Source organism: Somniosus microcephalus, chromosome 6 (assembly GCF_052327205.1).
Source record: "Somniosus microcephalus isolate GS21.2 chromosome 6, FLI_Smic_1.0, whole genome shotgun sequence".
In the NCBI taxonomy this organism is placed as follows: Eukaryota; Metazoa; Chordata; class Chondrichthyes; order Squaliformes; family Somniosidae; genus Somniosus; species Somniosus microcephalus.
The window spans coordinates 260,010,915-260,032,603 of record NC_140992.1 but is presented as its reverse complement, the minus strand read 5'-3'; the positions used below and the strand labels follow the sequence as shown (position 1 = coordinate 260,032,603).

The following is a 21,689-nucleotide window of genomic DNA, read 5'->3' as shown; positions in this document are numbered from 1 at the left end:
GAGTTGACTCATTCAAAATTGGAGAGTTGCTGTGGTTAGAAAGAAAGACTTGCATTTCTATAGTGCCTTTCACGACCACCGGACGTCTCAAAGCGCTTTACAGCCAATGAAGTACTTTTGAAGCGAAGTCACTGTGGTAAATACGGCAGCCAATTTGCGCACAGCAACCTCCCACAAACAGAATTGCGATAATGACCAGTTAATCTGTTTTTTCTTATGTTGGCTTGAGGGATAAATATTGGCCGGGACACTGGGGATAACTCCCCTGCTCTTCTTCGAAATAGTGCCATGGGATTTTTTACGTCCACCTGAGAGGACAGACGGGGCCTGGGTTTAACATCTCATCCAAGAGAAGGCACCTCCCACAGTGCAGCACTCGCTGAGCACTGCACTGGAGTGTCAGCCTAGCTTTATCTGCTCACGTCCCTGGAGTGGGACTTGAACCCACAACCTTCTGACTCCGAGGCGAGTGTGCTACCCACTGAGCCACAGCTGACCCTGCAATTGGGGCTAAAGGCATGTTGTTCGGGTAGTGTGGAGGGATCTGTACTCTGCCTCTACCCATCATGACACCTGACCTGGGAGTACTTGGTCAGCCACAGTGGAAAGATATTCCATTCCCCAAATGGGTTCCCTTGCCTCAATGAGCTCAAAGGTTCACCAAAATCTTTCAAAAAGAAAAACAATAAGGGTCAGAATGTACTGTAGTCGGCACCCGATGTTCGTTAGCCTTGCCCTTGCCCATTTAATTTCCATGAGGCTTTGCACTGGAAGTTGCTGTAAGTGGGATGGGGGCACAGCACGGTGCCGTCTACAGGGCATCTGGGATCTGTGTGACCAGGGCAAGCCACTGTGTGTCTCCTTAACCAGTCAGATTGAAGTATTCTGAACCAGAAAGTGTAAGTTAGAATATTGAATTCAATGTCAAATCAGGTACAGAAAGTGAAATAAAGAGAGGGACAAAAAGATTGGATTAAGACAGAGAGAAAGAAAAAAGAGACAGAAAGTAAAAGTAAAAAAAAAAGAAAATTTAATTTACATTTTTGAAAAAAATTCTCCAACAACAATTAAATCCTGAAGGAATGAGACTCCACACTTGTAATAGTTTAATTTTCAGTGCTGGAGAGGTTGTTTGGCAACAATGTTCCCTCTAAAATTTCATCGTTGTGCGCTGCCAGTTTTTTCAATGCGTGGTACCTTTAAATTTTTTGCGCGGCCGTACGCCCGGTATTGGAGAACTTGTGAGCGGCCTGCGCGGTACCTTCAAGATTGCTGTGCGCTTAGAGGGAACATTGTTTGGCAGTAATTAAGACTTATCACGCCGTTGAAAAAAGGATACTTAGACTGACACGGACATGTGGCGAGTTTAATTCGTATCGATTGCGCAATTACAGGAACTTGGCACTGTTCAATGCATTTGAACGGGGAGCCAGATTTTCGTGAAGCTAACGGCAGAGCAGCATACCTCGGACAGCAACTTCCAGATTCTCGTGTTTAACCGTGCATCTGCCCTTGCCTGAAGTTGCTGTGCGATTTGCACATAAATCATGGTGAGCGCCATTAGCATCATCGTTATTTTGGCCCATAAGTTTCACAACTTTTCTGGTGTAAATTTTTGTGTTTCTATTTGCTGAGGCACAGATCAGCCATGATCTAATTGAATAGCTGAATGGCCTACTCCTGTTCCTATGATCATATGTTCCTATTTCAATTGTGTCTAGTTAACCTAAAGCATTTAATTTTAATCCCTACATATTTTTTTTATCTTATTCCCAATATATAAAATATATTTAACCTTATTCCTTAATATATTTAATATTTAATTGTATTATTAGGTGTATAATTCAGGAGAAAAATTGAAAGAAAACTAAAATGTGAATAAGGCCAGTCACTCCTTTTCAGTAGTTCACTACAATAGTTATTTTAAGAAAGATGTTACATATTCTTAGCTCCTGAAAAAAGAATAGTTTCCTATTCATTCTTGTGGCGTTGAGGCTGATCCAGTGAGGAGAGAGGAGGCTATGAGTGAAGGAGTGGGGTGATAGTGGGTGCAGGTTTGAAGCTGGGGAGTGGAGCGGGGTTTGCTGGCTAAACACAGAAAGCTAGCATGCAGGTACAGCAAGCAATAAGGAAGGCAAATGGCATGTTGGCCTTTATTGCAAGGGGGTTGGAGTATAAGAGTAAGGAAGTCTTGCTACAATTGTACAGGGCCTTGGTGAGACCACACCTGGAGTACTGTGCACAGTTTTGGTCTCCTTATCTAAGGAAGGATATACTTGCCTTGGAGACGGTGCAACGAAGGTTCACTAGATTGATTCCTGGGATGAGAGGGCTGTCCTATGAGGAGAGATTGTGTAGAATGGGCCGATACACTCTGGAGTTTAGAAGAATGAGAGGTGATCTCATTGAAACATACAAGATTCTGAAGGGGATTGACAGGGTAGATGCTGAGTGGTTGTTTCACCTGGCTGGAGTGTCTAGAACTAGGGGGCATAGTCTCAGGATAAGGGGTAGGCCATTTAAGACTGAGATGAGGAAGAATTTCTTCACTCAGAGGGTTGTGAATCTTTGGAATTCTCTGCCCCAGAGGGCTGTGAATGCTGAGTCTTTGAGTATATTCAAGGCTGAGATAGATAGATTTTTGGACTCTAGGGGAATCAAGGGATATGGAGATCGGACGGGAAAGTGGAGTTGAGGTCGATGATCAGCCCTGATCTTATTGAATGGCGGAGCAGGCTCGAGGGGCCGTATTTCTCCTGCTCCTATTTCTTCTGTTCTTATGTTTTTAAATGAATGCCTTGCATAAGGCTGCACCTGCGCAGGAAATGCTGCATAACAACTGCCAGGGCACATTATACAACCCTGATAGAATTCCAGAGCCAAGTGATTGATTTACTCATATATTAAGTGTAATAACCTGGGAGGTTATGAGTAACCTGATCCACCAGGTGGTGCTGTGGCAATTGCTCTCCTGAGTTAAGTCTGATCTGTACTGTTGTACTCTTTGTTTTTGCTGCCTCATGGCAGAAGCTTTTATGTGCAAGGATTGATTAAACCATGTTAAGGAGTTAACCGGTGTCCGTTTCCATCTATGGCCACCTCAAGATACCACATATGGCGACGAGAATAAAGGACGGAAAAGTTTTGGTGGATCAGTCATAGTTAGGGAGTATTCGGAAGAGGTGCTCGGGTTGGTTAGCAAACTAGTCGGAAAAGCACGAGGCTAGGCCGCGGGAGTCGAAACGGAGTTTGATTTTTTGGCTGAAGTGACCGGACTCCAAGGATGGCAGGAACGGTAGGCTCCGTGGCACCTTTTGACAGCAAGTCGCAGTCTTGGGAGGAGTATATTGAAATACTGAGCCATTTCTTTATGGCAAACGAGGTGGACAGTGCTGGAAAGAAAAGGGCCATTTTACTGAGTTGTGTGGGAGCGCAAACCTATACACGGATGAGGAATCTGCTGAGCCCGGAGCGGCCAGGAGAAAAATCTTTTGACGAGTTGGTGAGTCTACTAAAGAATCATTTCAATCCGAAACCTAGTGAAATAGTACAGAGATGGAAATTCAATTCGAGGATTAGGAGGCCGGAAGAAAGTGTTACCGAGTATGTGGAGGAGCTTCGGAAGCTCGCACAGGACTGTAATTTTGGAAATGCGCTCACAGTCATGTTAAGGGACAGACTAGTATGCGGAGTTAACAATGACAGTATACAGCAAAGGTTGCTGTCAGAAGAAGGATTAACGTTTGAGACGGCACTTAAAAAAGCACACATGGAGACGGCTAACAAGGACATTAAGGACTTAAATAGTATGAGCAAGGAGAAATGGAGTAAACCAGGGGGAGGAGCTGTTTTCAAGATGGAAGCTGGCGCAAAAAGTCCACCAGTCGGGGTTGGGGATTGCTACCGATGTGGCGGGACGAGCCATTATGCAAAGGACTGCAGGTTTGCAAAGGCAAAGTGCCACAATTGTGGAAAAATAGGGCACTTAAAGAAAGCCTGTAAAAGGGCAGTGAGTGAGAGAAGCAGTGCTAAAGGGGCAAAGCATGCAAAAGGGGGGAGGGAGAAGTACACAAAGCAGGCAAATTACATACAAGAGGAGGAAGAGCCTAGTGAGTCTAGTGAGGAGGTTTTCACTGTATACAGTATAGACACTTCAAGGCCCAACGTACCCCCTCTCACTCAGTATTTGATAGTGAACGAAGGTCAAGTAAAGTTTGAGATTGACACCGGATGTAGTGTAACCATAATGTCGCAGACTGAGTACGCCAAGCTATGGGGGGAAGCAAAAGTACCAGAGCTAGGTACATGCTCCATTAGTCTCAAAACCTACACAGGACAGAAGGTGGACATTATGGGGGCGGCCGAAGTACAAGTGGAACACAAAGGAGTCACCAAAGAGCTTACGGTGGTAGTGGTAGCAGGGTCAGGGCCAAACCTGTTAGGGCGAGGGTGGGTCAGTGAGTTGAGTGTGTACTGGCAGGCAATGAATAAAATGGAGGACAGTACAGAGGCACTGCAAGAAGTGCTGATGAAGCATGAGTTAGTGTTCAAGGACGAACTGGGCACCTTAAGGGGAGCCACAGCCAAGATTCATGTAGCCAGTGATGCCACGCCTCATTTCTTTAAACCAAGGTCGGTACCTTTTGCAATGAAAACCAAGGTTGAGGCGGAACTAGATCGCCTGCTAAGGGACAAAGTAATAGAACCAGTGAAATTTTCAGACTGGGCGGCACCAATAGTCCCGGTATTGAAGCCCGACGGTAACGTAAGGGTGTGTGGTGACTATAAGTTAACAGTGAACAGAGTATCATCACTGGAACAGTACCCCATTCCGAGAATGGAGGACATGTTAACATCGCTCGCTGGGGGAGAAAGATTCAGCAAACTGGACATGAGTCATGCGTATCAGCAGATATTGCTAGATGAAGAATCAAAAAAGTTTGTCACAGTGAACACGCACAAGGGGCTGTTCACGTATGCCAGGTTACCATTTGGTGTCAGTTCTAGCCCAGCAATATTCCAACGGACTATGGAGGGCATTCTGCAGGGCATTCCAAAGGTGGCCGTGTACTTAGATGATATTCTGCTAACAGGAAGTGACGATCAGGATCACTTAAAAACATTGGACAAAGTGCTACAGCGGCTGGAAGAGGCGGGGCTATGCCTGAAACGGAGTAAGTGTAGTTTCATGGAGAAGGAAGTTACATTCCTGGGACATTGAGTGGATGCCACAGGCCTCCATCCATTACCAGGGAAAGTGCAGGCAGTGCAGGATGCACCTGCACCCACCTCAGTGACTGAACTGAAAGCCTATCTAGGGCTCCTGAATTATTAACCGGTTTCTTCCAAACTTATCGATGCTGCTGGCACCCCTGCACAAACTGCTGAGAAAGGAGGAGCCATGGCGTTGGGGGCCAGAGCAAGCAAAAGCGTTTCAGCAGTCAAAGGAGCTACTTCAGTCCAGCAGGGTGTTGGTGCATTACGACGAGAAGAAGGAGCTGATAATGTCCTGCGACGCATCACCCTATGGAGTGGGGGCAGTGTTGGCCCACCGCATGCCAGATGGAGCAGAAAGGCCCATCGGGTTTGTTTCACGCACGCTCACAGCTGCGGAAAAGCACTATTCACAGCTTGATAAAGAGGGGTTGGCCATTATATTTGGAGTAAAGAAATTCCATAAGTACATATATGGGAGGAAGTTTATAATCAGTACTGACCACAAGCCTCTTATTAGCTTACTGAATGAGATGAAAGCGGTGCCTCAAATGGCATCACAGAGAATAATGAGATGGGCAGTAATACTAAGAGCCTATGAATATGTGATCACGTACAGAGCCAGCAAGGAAAATGGGAACGCGGATGCTCTCAGCCGCCTGCCCCTCTCAAAATCTCCTCGCAGTACTTCCCCTGAGGAGCACGTCCTGATGCTGGATCAGGAGATCAGTCCCCTGATGACTTCAGTGCAAATCCAGGGCTGGACAGCCAAGGACCCCGTTCTGTCAAGGATCCGTGAATATGTGTTGAAAGGCTGGCCAGATCACCGTGAGGGACCGGAGTTCGCGCCGTACAGACAGAGACAGTACGAGCTCAGTGTCCAAGATGGATGTGTGCTATGGGGAGCACGCATCAATACAATAATACAATACAATACAAATCGCTTTATTGGCATGATAAGGTACATCTTATGTTGCCAAAGCATCAAAATACATTTATGGTTGAACACATAAACGCGGTTCCATTCATACAGTGTATAAACAGGTATATCCCTGAGTTTATAAATATATTTTCGCCTTGTTTATATATACTCTTGTCTTAGTTTACTGGTTGTCCCTCTGTTCATGGCAAGCTGTAACATAGTGTGCCGCCAGTGTTACACAGCTTCTCTCCTCCCCCAGTAGGAATGGGAGTTTTTGGTTGTCAGTCAGATTTCTGAATTCAGGGCATATTTGTGAGAATTTTTGATAGAAATTCTCTCTGATGCCCTGATATTTTCCACAGGCTGTGAGGAAGTGCATCTCTGTCTCAACTACTCCCTGACTGCAGTGAGAGCATATCCTGTCTTCTCTTGGCAGCCTGGTCTGCCTGTGTCTGCCTTTTTCGATCGCTAGGCTATGTTCGCTAAGTCTGTACCTTGTCAAGGTTCTTCTCAGTTTGTTATCCTTTACCATGGTCAGGTAATCAGCTATGTTGTATTGTCTGTTTAGGGCCAAGTAGCAATTGAGTTTGCTTTGGGTTTTTGTTGTTTCTGCCCAATATGACAGATATTTTTCCTTTTGCTTAGCGACGATTGTGTTGGGTCGAATTCTTTGTGTTACCCTGTCACTGTCCTGGGGCTGGTTATTGTTAGTATTGTTATTAGTTACTTTATTGAGTCCCAGGACTAGTTGACTGAGGGTATTCTTCTTTATGGTCAGCTCTTGGCATTTCAGGGCGTCGTAGTGATAGCATTGGGGGTTGCTCATTTGTAGGTGATTCCAAAATTTGGTGGCTCTTTTTTGGATAGTGATTATTAATGGGTATTGGCCTAGTTCCGCCCTGCATGCGTTGTTTACTGTTTTCCTTTGAGTCCGGAGGATACTTTTACAGAATTCCGCATGTAGGATCTCAATTGGGTGTTTGTCCCATTTTGCAAAATCTTGTTGTGTTAGTGGTCCCCAGACCTCACTGCCATAGAGTGCAATTGGTTCAATTACTGATTTGAAAATTTTGAGCCAAATGCTAATTGGGATTTCTATTTGGATTGATTTTTTGATGGCATAGAAAGCCCTTCTTGCTTTCTCTTTCAGTTCATTCACAGCCAGTTTGAAGTTTCCCGTAGAACTGATTTTTAAGCCCAAGTATGTGTAGTGAGTGGTTTGTTCAATTTTGGTTGTTCCTACTGTGAAATTTATTGTGGGTCCATGTTGTTTGGATCTTTGCTGGAACACAAGGACTTTGGTTTTTTGGGGATTTATTGTCAGGGCCCAAGTCTGGCAGTACGACTCCAGCAGGTCCAGGTTCTGCTGTAGACCCTCCTTAGTTGGTGACAGCAGAACCAGGTCGTCGGCATAGAGGAGGAATTTAACCTTGGATTCATATAGGGTGAGGCCGGGTGCTGTAGATTGTTCAAGTAGTTTTGCCAATCCATTAATGTAAATATTAAAGAGTGTCGGTGAGATTGGCGAGCCCTGCGTCACCCCCCGCCCCTGTGGGAAGTATTTTGTTTGTTTGTCTCCAATTTTAACTGCACATTTATTGTTTGTATACATTGATTTAATTACATCATATGTTTTACCTCCTACCCCGCTTTCGATAAGTTTCAGGAATAAACCGTCATGCCAGATGGAGTCGAAAGCCTTCTGGAAATCTACAAAGCATGCGTAGATTTTGCTTTTGTTATGGTGAACGTGTTTGTCAATTAGGGTCTGTAGGGTGAAGATATGATCGGATGTTCTATAGTTTGGCAGGAATCCAATTTGGCTTTTACTCAAGACATTGTGCTCTTCAAGGAAGTTTATAAGTCTTTTGTTTATGATGCTACAGAATACCTTCCCCAGGTTACTGTTTACACAGATGCCTCGATAGTTGTTTGGGTCGATTTTGTCCCCACTTTTGTATATGGGTGTTATGAGTCCTTTGTTCCAGATGTCAGGGAAATAACCGACACTCAGAACCAAGTTGAAGAGTTTTAGGATAGCCAGTTTCAGTTTGTCGTCTGCGTGTTTAATCATCTCATTTAGTATGCCGTCTGTCCCGCAAGCTTTTCCTGGTCGCAGGTCCTTGAGTTTTTCAAGAAGTTCTTTTTCTGTTATTATGGCGTCTAGCGGGTTTTGGTTATCTTTTATGGCCATTTCAAGCTTTTCAAGTTTTTTGCGTATTTGGTGTTGCTCTGGTCCTAGTGTGTTTTTCTGGTATAATTTTTCAAAGTGGTTTACCCATGTGTCCCCATTTTGAATGGACAAATCGTCGTGTTGTTTTTTGTGTAGTGTTTTCAAGTTGTCCCAGAAACAATTCGACTCAATGGATTCCTCCATGGAGCTGAGTGTATTCTTAATAAATTGCTCTTTTTTGGTCCTGAGTGTGTTTCTGTATTGTGTTAGCGTCTGACAATAAGTAAGGCGTAATTCCTCGTTTTCTGGATGTCTGTGTTTTTGGTTTGATAGTTTTCTAAGTTTTTTCCTCATGTTATGGCAATCATGGTCAAACCATTTTTCATAGTTTTTTGTTTTGGGTTTGTTCTTGCGAGCTTTCAAGTTTGCATTTGTTGCCAAATTATCAAAAATATTGTTTAGTTTACTAACTGCCCGGTTTACGCCTTCTTTATTGTGAGTGTATATGTTATCCAGAAAGGTGTCTAAGAGAGCTTGAGTTGATGCATTGCTAATTGTTTTCTGGTATTTTTCCGTGTCGTTTTTGGCCCATCTGTACGATTTTTTGGTGTTGTACAGTTTACTGGGTTGTGTTTCTACGTTGTTTGTTTCTGTCTTTTTGAGAAACATAGTAATTTGACTGTGATCTGACAGTGTTGTTTGTGGTTTGACTGTGAATGCTCTGAAAGAGGATGGGTCCAAGTCTGTAATCATATAGTCTACTGTGCTGCAGCCAAGAGGTGAGCAGTAGGTCGATCTTCCTAGGAGGTCTCCTATGAACCTACCATTGACAATGTACAGACCCAGGTTTCGACAGAGCTGTAGTAGCTGTTTACCGTTGGTATTTGACTGCTTGTCGCAGTTATGCCTGTATGGAAGGGAAGGGATGTCAAAGTGGTTATTCCCAGAGCGGGGACGCTCTACTTTGATGGAACAGTTGCATCAATCGCACCCAGGAATGACTAGAATGAAAGGACTGGCTAGGAGCTACCTGTGGTGGCCTAACTTGGATGCTGAAATTGAGTCAAAGGTAAAGTCATGCACTATATGTCAGGAACAGAGGAAAGCACCTGCCGGGGCACCACTCCATCCCTGGGAGTGGCCCAGCAAACCCTGGAGGAGAATTCACATAGACTATGCGGGACCTTTTATGGGCAAAATGTTTTTGGTGCTGGTGGACGCTCACTCAAAGTGGATCGACGTTTATCCAGTGAGCTCTGCAACGACTGATGCCACACTGAATTGTCTCAGGAACAGCTTCAGCACGCATGGTATTCCAGAAATGATTGTATCCGACAATGCACAGTGTTTTGTTAGTGAAGGGAGCAAAGAATTCATGGTAAGGAATGGAATCACACATGTCACCTCAGCTCCATATCGGTTAGCCGAGTGAGCCATGCAGACTTTTAAGGAGCTCATGAGGAAGAGCTCAGGTGACACCCTGGAGACCAAGCTCAATAGAGCCTTGTTTAGTTATCGTATAACACCCCAAGCTACCATGGGGCTTTCTCCGGCTGAGTTGATGATGGGGAGAAAGTTGCGGTGCACGTTAGACCTGATACACCCAGATCTCAAAAGCAAGGTTGAGACAAAACAAACAAACCAAAAAGCGTACCATGACAAACATACTAAAGCTCGCCATTTCGCCATAGGGGACTCTGTGTACACCCGGAACTTCGGTTATGGACCTAAATAGATACCAGGACTAATCCAGGACATTACAGGACCTGTGTCATACTCCGTGTTACTAGGGGATGGTCGAGGGGTTTGTCGGCATGTGGATCAGCTTTTCAGCCGGCAGCAGGGGGAACTGCCTCAGATGGAACAAAGGGCAGTAGAGGAGGCTGTTCCAGGACCCAGCACGGCTTATAAGGTGCCAGTGGACACTGGTACTGCCAGGCCACAGCGGGACAGAGTAAAACCAACATCAGAGACTACTCCAATCTCAAGTGCGAATGAATCTGAGAATCCACCACAAGTGGAATTAAGATGTTCACAAAGGATTCGCAAGCAACCAGAAAGACTTATACAAACCTGTTAAATTAGTCAGGGGTTAACCATGGTTAGAGCATACTGGTTAATTAAAACGTAGTACCTAGTAAGGGTTATTGTTTAAGAATTGCATACGGCAATCTTAAGGGAGGAGGAATGTAGTAACCTGGGAGGTTATGAGTAACCTGATCCACCAGGTGGTGCTGTGGCAATTTCTCTCCTGAGTTAAGTCTGATCTGTACTGTTGTACTCTTTGTTTTTGCTGCCTCATGGCAGAAGCTTTTATGTGCAAGGATTGATTAAACCATGTTAAGGAGTTAACCGGTGTCCGTCTCCATCTATGGCCACCTCAAGATACCACATTAAGCATGAATTAGAACCCATATTATAGGTCATAACTGCATTTAGTAGCTTCCCAAACATTGTGCTGTTTTCCTTCAGCTGAGCTGATGGAAACTATGGGTCTTGTGCTCCTCCCCTGTTTCTATCAGCTGATTTGTTCGTAGTACAAGCCAACCTTTCCACAGGGGTCGAGAGCGAGATTGGACGGCTGCTGGTCTTTCCTTCTGCTGAAGACCACGGGTGACTGAAATTGCTCAGTTGAAAGGGCGGGCAGTTTTGACAGCTTGTTGAGATTGAGATTAAACCTCCAGTTCTCCGCGTGTGACTCCAGTGCTACATGCTAGAACCTTGGCTACTTTGGAACTATGCTGTGTCAGCCGTGGCTCAGTGGGCAGCACGCTCACCTCTGAGTTAGAAGGTTGTGGGTTCAAGTCTCGCTCCAGAGACTTGAGCGCAAAAATCTAGGCTGACACTCCAGTGCAGTGCTGAGGGAGTTAAACCAAGGTCTCTCAGGTGGACGTAAAAGATCCCCTGGCACTATTTTGAAGAAGTCCAGGGGAGTTATCCCCGGTGTCCTGGCCAATATTTATCCCTCAATCAACATAACAAAAACAGATTATCTGTTCATTATCATATTGCTGATTGTGGGACCTTGCTGTGCGCAGATTGGCTGCTGTGTTTCCCACATTACAACAGTGACTACACTTCAAAAGTACTTAATTGGCTGTAAAGTGCTTTGAGATGTCCGGTGGTCATGAAAGGCGCTGTATAAATGCAAGTCTTTCTTTTTCTTTGACTAGGAGGCCCAAAGTCAAAACCCAGCTCTGGGTGACATTCCCCACTTGGTCTTCCCTCGCACCCCCCCCCCTCCTCCACCCTAGATTGGATTCAGTCACAACACTGTCAAATTGCTTGAATAATCGGGGGAATAGCATCAACAGGGCACATGGGCTGGACTATTGGGCCTTGTCTGACTGAAGAGGCTAGTGCGGATGCGAGTGTATTTGGTGGGGGTGCAAAATAACTTAGACAAGTTACCAAAACATGAAACTTTCCAGTAAAGGCAGCGATCAGCAATGATCCAATTGAATAGCGGAACAGGCTCGAGGGGCTGAATGGCCTAGTCCTGTTCCTATGACCCTGTGCAGATTCAGTGCAGTCAAGTTAAGAGGCAGGGACTATCAGGGAGAGTGTGCTCAGGGCCCTCCTGTAGAGCTGCTGTCAAGTTCTCTGATGTGGCTACTTCAATACTTTATTTAGAATGGAATTACAATTTTCACACACTTCATGCAGCTTCCCTGGGTTTGCCCTGGTGGCAGTTTTCTGTTTTAGTTTTGACACGTAACTGTAAAAGTTCCTTGAATGACCAAGGAAATAAAAAGAGTTTCAACGAGAATGGCACGGAGTTGGGAAGCTGGTATTGCTTCTGCTTTCGAAAAAGAATCTGAAATGAAACATGTCGACTTATGAATCTGATCTGAAGTGGTTCACTCATCCTGGACGGCAAATACAAACTTTTACTAGGCTCAACTTTAAAATTCTAATCCATGTTTTCAAATCCTGCCATGGCCTCGCCCCTCCCTATCTCTGTAATGTCCTCCAGCCCGACAACCCTCCGAGATCTCTGCACTCCTCCACTTCTGGCCTCTTGTGCATCCTCGATTTTCGTCACTCCACCATTGGCGGTTGTGGCTTCAGATGCCTAGGCCCTAAGCTCTGGAATTAACCCCCTAAACCTCTCCGCCTCTCTACCTCTCCACCTTTAAGATGCTCCTTAAAACCTACCTCTTTGACCAAGCTTTTGGTCACGTGTGCTAAAATCCTGGGTGAAAACATTTTGATTGGGATCTTGCTACTTGAGAGGTACTGGACCTAATTCTGGGGAATGTAGCCGGGCAAGTGGTGGAAGTGTCAGTAGGAGAGCATTTTGGCGACAGTGACCATAATTCGGTGAGATTTAAGGTGGTCATGGAAAAAGACAAAGACGGCCCGGAAATAAGGGTTCTAAATTGGGGGAAGGCCGATTTTAATATGATAAGGCAGGATCTGGCCAAAGTGGACTGGGAGCAGCTGCTTATAGGAAAATCCACATCAAAACAGTGGGAGACTTTCAGAAGGGAAACAGAGAGAGTACAACGCCAACATGTTCCTGTAAAGGTCAAGGGTGGGACCAACAAGCAAAGGGAACCTTGGATGACAAGGGATATACAAAAATGCATTAGAAATAAGAGGGGGGCTTTTGGCAGTTACAAAAGACTAAAGACAGAAGAAGCCCTAGAGGAGTATAAAAAGTGCAGGGGCATACTTAAAAAAGAAATTAGGAGGGCGAGGAGGGGCCATGAAATAACACTGGCGAGCAAAATAAAGGAAAATCCTAAGATGTTTTATAAGTATATTAAGGGCAAGAGGATAACCAGGGAAAGGGTAGGGCCCATTAGGGACCAAAGTGGCAATCTGTGTGTAGAGCCAGAGGATGTAGGCGGGGTTTTAAATGAATTTTTTGCATCTGTGTTCACTATGGAGAAAGACGATGCAGACATAGAAATCGGGCAAGGGGACTGTGACATACTTGAACATATTAGCATCGAGAGGGAGGAGGTGCTAGCGGTTTTAGCGGGCCAAAAAGTGGATAAATCCCCAGGCCCGGACGAGATGTATCCCAGGCTGCTGTGGGAGGCAAGGGAGGAGATTGCAGGGGCTCTGACACTAATTTTCAGAACCTCTCTGGCCACAGGGGATGTACCAGAGGACTGGAGAACAGCTAACGTAGTACCATTATTCAAGAAGGGTAGCAGGGATAAACCAGGGAATTACAGGCCAGTGAGTCTAACATCTGTGGTGGGGAAATTATTGGAAAAAATTCTGAGGGACAAAATTAATCTCCACTTGGAGAGGCAAGGATTAATCGGGGATAGTCAGCATGGTTTTGTTAAGGGTAAATCATGTCTAACAAATCTGATCGAATTTTTCGAGGGGGTGACTAGTGGGGTGGATGAGGGAAATGCTGTGGATGTGGTGTACATGGACTTCAGTAAAGCTTTTGACAAAGTCCCGCATAGGAGACTGGTCAAGAAGGTAAGAGCCCATGGGATCCAGGGTGCCTTGGCGCGTTGGATCCTAAACTGGCTGAGTGGCAGGAGGCAGAGGGTGATGGTCGAAGGTTGCTTTTGTGACTGGAAGCCTGTGTCCAGTGGGGTACCTCAGGGATCGGTGCTGGGTCCCTTATTGTTTGTGATCTACATAAATGATTTGGATGAAAATGTAAAAGGTATGATCAGTAAGTTCGCAGATGACACGAAAATTGGTGGGGTGGTAAATTGCGAGGAGGAAAGCCTCCGGCTACAGGACGATATAAACGGGTTGGTCAGATGGGCGGAAAAGTGGCAAATGGAATTTAACCCTGAAAAGTGCGAGGTGATGCATTTTGGACGGACAAATAAGGCAAGGGAATACACAATGAGTGGTAGGACCCTAGGAAGTACAGAGGGTCAGAGGGACCTTGGTGTACATGTACATAGATCCCTGAAGGCAGCGGAGCAGGTAGATAAGGTGGTTAAAAAGGCATATGGGATACTTGCCTTCATTAGCCGAGGCATAGAATATAAGAGCAGGGAGGTTATGATGGAGCTGTACAAAACGCTGGTGAGGCCACAGCTGGAGTACTGTGTGCAGTTCTGGTCGCCTCACTATAGGAAGGATGTGATTGCTTTGGAGAGGGTGCAGAGAAGATTCACCAGGATGTTACCTGGGATGGAGCGCCTCAGCTATGAAGAGAGGCTGGACAGGCTGGAGTTGTTTTCCTTGGAGCAGAGAAGGCTGAGGGGGGACCTGATTGAGGTGTACAAAATAATGAGGGGCATAGATAGGGTAGATAAAGAGGAACTTTTCCCCTTAGTGGGGGGGTCAATAACAAGGGGGCATAGATTCAGGGTAAGGGGCAGGAGATTTAGAGGGGATTTGAGGAGGAACTTTTTCACCCAGAGGGTGGTTGGAATGTGGAACTCAATGCCTGAAAGGGTGGTGGAGGCAGGAACCCTCACAACATTCAAGAAGCATTTGGATGAGCACTTGAAATGCCATTGCATACAAGGCTATGGACCAAATGCTGGAAAATGGGATTAGACTGGACAGGGATGGATGGGCGGCGCAGACACGATGGGCCGAAGGGCCTCTTTCTGTGCTGTAAAACTCTATGACTCTATGACTCTAAATGTTTCATCTCTTCGCGTTCAAACTATTTGGTAAAAGGGTAACGTGAATGACTGCACTCGCACTCACGTTACGGAGTGGATACATTTCAAGAGGATTCCCTTGACTGATGTCAACCTGAACGTAAAAGGCCACTCACTAACCTCAGCGTAAAATAGATTGTGAAACATCCTGTTAAATACAAAGGGGCTGAAATTCTTGGGGAAGGTGATTGTCTGCCGGGGTGGTGGTGGTGGGGTTAGTGGTTGGAGAGACAGGAATTTGGGACGGAACCTGGACCTCCCAAGTTTCCGCCCCGGTGGCACCAGTCTTTGATTAGGGGCAGTGCAGGCAAGTCTTCTACCTGCTGCCCTCTCGAAGAGACTTCTGTGGGGGGGAGTGTATGTGGGGGTGGGGTGGGGGGGGGTGACCGCTTTGCGGAACACCTCCGTTCAGTCTAAGGGTGACCCCGAGCTTCCGGTCGCCTGTCACTTTAATTCTCCCCTTCACTCCCACTCAGACCTCTCCATCCTCGGCCTCTTACACTGTTCCAATGAAGCTCAACGTAAGCTCGAGGAACAGCACCTCATCTTTCGATTAGGCACTTTACAGCCTCTGGACTCAACATCGAGTTCAACAATTTCAGACCATAACCTCGGCCCCTATCATGTTTTTTCTCTCTCTCACATGGCAGCTGTCGATCATTCTGCCATTGCCATTTACACTTCATCTAGAGCCATCTTTTGTTTCTTAACTTGTCCCATTACCATCTCCTTTTGCCTTGCACCATCTCTTAATGTCTCTTAATTTCTCCTGCCTTCCATCCTATCACAGACCTTCCCTTTTGTTCTTTCCTCCCTTCCCTCCTCTTCCTGCCCCTACACTTGCTTAAAAACCTGTTCCATCTCCAACTTTTTTCAATTCTGATGAAGGGTCATCGACCTGAAACATTGGGGGTGATTTTGCCGGTGCTCAGGGGTCGGGTTTGGAGGCGGGACTGCTGGCAAAATCAAAAAGATAGGCAGCGGGTCCCGAACCCACTTCCAACCCGCAGTACAGTGATTGGCAGTGTTTGCAGCACCTCAATGCTGTCAAACACTGAAAAATCATCTGTGAAACAAAAATGAGCGTGTTGTGGCGGATCGCCACCTAAACGGGCGCAATCCACTTTTCCGTCCGTGGACAATAAATCGGGCACCTTGCCTTTAAGAAGCCTGCTGCCTTTAAGGCATGACAAAGGAGCGGGCATCGCCCTCAGTGTGTACTCAAAAGCGCGGGTGTCGCCCTCATTCTGTTTTCGGGTTTAGCAGAGAGAGGAGCTTGGGCAGCCATCTCTCAAGAGAATGTAATAAAAGCCATGTGTTCCTCAGATCGGTTCGGCCTCCATTCGTGTTCCGCGGCAGCCGCAACATTGGTGACCCCGACGCTCAGAACGTATTCCGAGCACTGCAATGGCGGACACGAACGCAGTTTCCGTGAAACTGCCGGAGTTTTGGGAAAACCAGCCCGAAGCCTGGTTCCTCCAAGCTGAGTCCCGATTCTGGCTGCGACACATCACCACAGATGGGACGAAGTATGACTACCTCGTCGCATCACTCGGTAGCTCCACAGTCACGAAGGTCTGGATAGCGCTGCAGAACTCACCAGAGGAGGGCAAGTATGCACATCTTAAGGCCGCGCTCCTTAAAAAATTTACGACCTCGACATACCAGCGAAACTGCCGCCTCCTCGACCTTCCAGGCCTCGGTGACGCCTCACCGTCAGACCTCCTCTCCCACATGCTCTCACTCACCGACGAGAGCCCACCCGGGTCCCTCTTCCACATGCTGTTCATCCGCCAGCTACCTCCCAGCATCCGCCCAGCGATCGTGGCGTCCGGCCTCACGGACCTAGAAGCCCTGGCCGACGAGGCCGACAAGCTGCTGTCCGCTCACTCCAGCCGCGACGTCGCTCCGGACCTGGCAGCCACAGCCTGGGCGCGCCCGTCACCGGCCACCACGCGGCCACAAGGCCCAGCCACGGGGCCACAAGGCCCAGCCACGGGGCCCACGGGGCCTTCGCCCCCCACAAACCCGGGCTACTGTTACTACCACGCACGGTTCGGCGCCAGGGCACAACGGTGCACACCTCCCTGCTCCTTCAAGTCCGCCCCCGTACCAGCCCCCGCGATGGCCGTGGGCCACGCGGGCTCCCTGCTGTACGTCATGGATGACAAAACCGGCCGCCGGTTCCTGTGCGACACTGGAGCTCAGCACAGCATTATCCCGGCCTCCGCCCTCGACATCCAAAAGGGCGAACGAGGACAGGCGCTGGCTGCCGCTAACGGCTCGGATATCCGGACGTACGGCACCCGCACAGTCACCCTTGACCTCGCTGGTCGCCGCTACCGATGGGAGTTCATCACTGCCAAGGTACTCTCCCCTCTCATCGGCGCAGACTTCCTGTGCGCCCACGGCCTACTGGTAGACATCCCTCGACACCGCCTCGTGGACATGAACACCATGTCCCCCATCCTGGGCGCCATGGCCCCCCGTCAACCCACCGACATGGCGTCACAGTGCCACGCCCGGGCCACGGATGACTACTCGGCACTCCTGGCCGAATTCCCGGCCCTCACCAACCCGACCTTCTCCGCGGAGGTCGCCAAACACGGGATGGAACACTTCATCCCCACCACAGGCCCCCCAGTGTACGCCCACGCCCGCAGGCTGGACCCGGCCAAACTGGAGATCGCGCGGACCGAGTTTGCCACTATGGAACAGCTCGGCATCATCCGCCGCTCCAACAGTCCCTGGGCCTCCCCACTCCACATCGCCCCCAAACCAGGCGGGGGTTGGCGCCCCTGCGGGGATTACCACCGCCTCAACGATGCCACCACCCCTGATCGGTACCCCGTGCCGCACATTCAGGACTTCTCGGCTAGACTGGCCGGCCGCTCAGTCTTTTCCAAAGTCGACCTGGTGCGCGGCTACCACCAAGTCCCCGTCCACCCCGCGGACGTCCCCAAGACGGCCGTAATCACCCCCTTCGGGCTTTTCGAGTTCCTGCGGATGCCCTTCGGCCTCAAAAATGCGGCCCAGGCATTCCAACGGCTCATGGACTCGGTCCTTTGGGACCTGAAGTTCCTGTTCGTCTACCTGGACGACATCCTGGTAGCCAGTTCCTCCAAGCAGGAACACCTCGAACACCTTCGCATCCTGTTCGGGCGCCTCAGCGACCACGGGCTCATCCTCAGCCCAGCCAAGTGCCAGTTCGGCCTGGACAGATCGACTTCCTCGGCCACCACATCACCCATGCTGGGGCCATTCCCCTGCCCACCAAGGTGCAGGCTGTCCAGCAATTTCCCCGCCCCACCACCATCAAAGGACTCCAGGAGTTCCTCGGGATGGTGAATTTCTACAACCGCTTCATCCCCAAAGCGGCGTCCCCCATGAGGCCCCTGTATGAAGCCCTCCGGGGCAGGAGCGGCAAGATGGCGGTCGAATGGACGGCAGACGTATCAGCCGCCTTCAACTCCACCAAGACCGCACTCGCCGACGCCACCCTGCTCGCGCACCCACGGCCCAATGCCAGAGTAGCGCTCACCACGGACGCCTCCGACCACGCGGTCGGCGCCGTGTACGAGCAGTGGGTCGACGGCGCCTGGCAACCACTTGTCTTCTTCAGCCGCCAACTACGCCCCCCGGAGGTCAAGTACAGCACCTTCGACCGCGAACTCCTCGCGCTGTACCTGGCGGTCCGCCATTTTCGGTTTTTGCTGGAGGGCCACCCCTTCACTGCGTTTGTCGACCACAAACCCCTGACATTCGCAATGGCAAAGACAACCGACCCCTGGTCCGCCAGGCAGCAGCGCCAGCTCGCGGCAGTGTCCGAGTTCACCACGGACATCCAACACGTCTCCGGCCGAGACTACGTGGTAGCCGACTGCCTCTCCCGCCCCGCCATCCACGCCGCACACCTGGCAGTCGACTACGCTCAACTTGCAGCAGACCAGCTCACGGACCCTGATCTGCTCTCCGCACCTACCAACCTGCCAGGGCTACGCCTGGCCGACGTCGCCTGCGGCCCGACCGCAGTCACGGTCAAGTGCGACATATCCCTATCTCAACCTCGGCCCGTCGTCCCAGCGTCCTGGCGCCGCCGGGTATTCGAGATTCTCCACAACCTCTCCCACCCCGGCGCCCGCGCAGCCATCAAATTGGTAGCCAACCGCTTTGTCTGGCGCGGCCTTCGCAAGGATGTGCGTACTTGGGCCAACTCCTGCCTAGCCTGCCAACGGGCCAAGGTGCAGCAACACACAAAAGCACCCCTCGAGGAGTTCACCGTCCCTTCACGTAGATTCGACCACATCCACGTGGACATCATCGGGCCCCTGCCGCCGTCGCAAGGCCACACGCACTTGCTGACGATCGTCAACCGCACCACGCGCTGGCCCGAGGCAATTCCACTGACCTCTACCACCACCGCCGACATCGCCAGAGCCTTCGTCAGCACCTGGGTCGCACGGTTCGGCGTCCCCTCCGACATGACGTCGGACAGAGGTCCGCAATTTACCTCTGAACTCTGGACCGCCATCGCACGCAATCTCGGGGTGACCATTCACCGCACCACAGCGTACCACCCCCAAGCCAACAGACTGTGTGAGCGGTTCCACAGATCATTGAAGGCATCTCTTCGAGCCAGCCTCCAGGACGGCGCCTGGACCGACCGACTCCCGTGGGTCCTCCTCGGCCTGCGCTCTGCGGTTAAAGAAGACCTCCACGCATCGGCAGCAGAGCTCGTGTACGGCCAGCCGCTGCGTGTACCCGGCGAGTTCCTGCCCACCGCCACGACACCCTGGTCAGCCGACCAGCAACGCCACGACTTCGCCTCACCGGTGCTACAGTTCGCCCCGGTGCCCATTGCCCGGCACGGCGAATCCACCTCACACGTCCCGCTAAGCCTGCACCAGGCACGGTTCGTTTTCGTCCGGCGCGATGCCCATCGCGGACCCCTTCAACCCCCGTACGACGGGCCCTACGAAGTGCTACAGGCTGGGGACAAATTTTTCGACCTACAAGTGGGCGACAGGACTGAAAAAGTGTCGGTTGACCGACTCAAGCCAGCACACTTGGAGCCCGGTGAGCAGGTCCCAGTAGCTCGTCCACCGCCACGCGGCCGACCTGCCCTCAAGCCAGTACACCCAGCTGCTCCACGCCCGGCCGTTCCACGTCCACCGGCGTCCTACAAGAGCCGCTCCGGCCGGCCCATCAGACCGCCGCACCGTCTCGTCCACACCTCCTAAGCGGATTCTGGGGGGAGCTGTGTGGCGGATCGCCACCTAAACGGGCGCAATCCACTTTTCCGTCTGTGGACAATAAATCGGGCACCTTGCCTTTAAGAAGCATGCTGCCTTTAAGGCATGACAACGGAGCGGGCGTCACCCTCAGTGCGTACTCAAAAGCGCGGGTGTCGCCTTCATTCTGTTTTCGGGTTTAGCAGAGAGAGGAGCTGGGGCAGCCATCTCTCAAGAGAATGTAATAAAAGCCATGTGTTCCTCAGATCGGTTCGGCCTCCATTCGTGTTCCGCGGCAGCCTCAACAGTGTCCCCTTTAAGAAAACCGGCAGATGATGCATCATCAACTGACGTCATCTGACACCGGCTTTCTCTTCATTGGCCAGCAAGCCCACAGGGCAGGGCTTAACAACGCCAATTGACATAAAATTAGGTCTGTGCGTCGGGCGTTGTTGGGAGCGGGATTGGAACCCGCAAGTCAGCTGACCCGCTCCCAACTCGCCTCTTCAGGTAAGACGGCGGCCATTACCTCTGTTTCTCTCTCCACAGATTCTGCCTGACCTGCAGAGTATTTCCAGCATTTTCTGTTTTTTATTTCAGATTTCCAGTATCCGCAGTATTTTGCTTTTGTATGGGGGTATTTTTCCTTGGCTTCCGTCGGATTGCCGCCCAATATGTTCAGTTTAGGCCCCGTGAAAGCCATACCCACTGAGAGCAGGCGGGGGGGTCCGTACAGGGGCGTGAAAAGACCCCAAGCAGCTGGGAGAGGAAAGGTCATCGATCCCAGAGGGAACCAGTTACAATTCGGGTGGAAATCTAATCCCAATTGGAGTGGCAGGGTGCTGCTATGATTTCCTGGCACTTCTTCGGGGGGGGTGGGGGTGCATTTCTGCAGCGCCTCTATAGGTGCGGGGCCCCCCGCCCCCCCACCACGATTATTTAGATGACCCCCACCGCTGGGATTTGCAACTGGATCAATGGCCTCCACTGCAGATGGCAGGAGACTCACTCTGCTGCAGAAACAAAACGTGTCTTACTTTAATCAATCTCCACGAGGTCTGAAGGCTCAGCCCCGTGCAGGGGCTATGACGTCATCACGTTCCCGACGCTCTTAAAGGGACCCTGCACCAATAACCCAACCCAGCATGTACATATCACAACATTGCTATACAAAGTGAATTGTGTTTAGGTACATATAACAGCATTGGCTATACATTGTGTTATTGTCCCTATGTGGTCTCCGCCACAACAGTATGTATTTGCATTGACTGACAATTGTTTCTTAGACAGACATCGCCCCGGTTCAGCTCTCCATCAATTAGACGCATTACATTACGTTCCGAACTACATTCATTTTTAGTCAATAGATAAAGAAGTTCTACTAACTATCAGTTCTTTTCCTAAGGATTGATAGCTATATATGGTAGTTAATGGGATAGAGGAAGTAAACCTGAAGCAATACTTTCAGGTACACCATTGCCATCAGGTCAAGAGGGCACAAAGCCAGGGTTGTAAAGGGCAAATTTAGGACATAGCGAAAGAAC

General features: G+C 49.4%; 1 protein-coding gene across 1 annotated transcript in view; it reads left to right on the top strand.

Moving 5' to 3' along the window:
* The window catches only part of dusp22a (dual specificity phosphatase 22a), a 203,937-nt gene that overhangs the window by 86,934 nt on the left and 95,314 nt on the right, over positions 1-21,689 (top strand). The window lies entirely within an intron of this gene.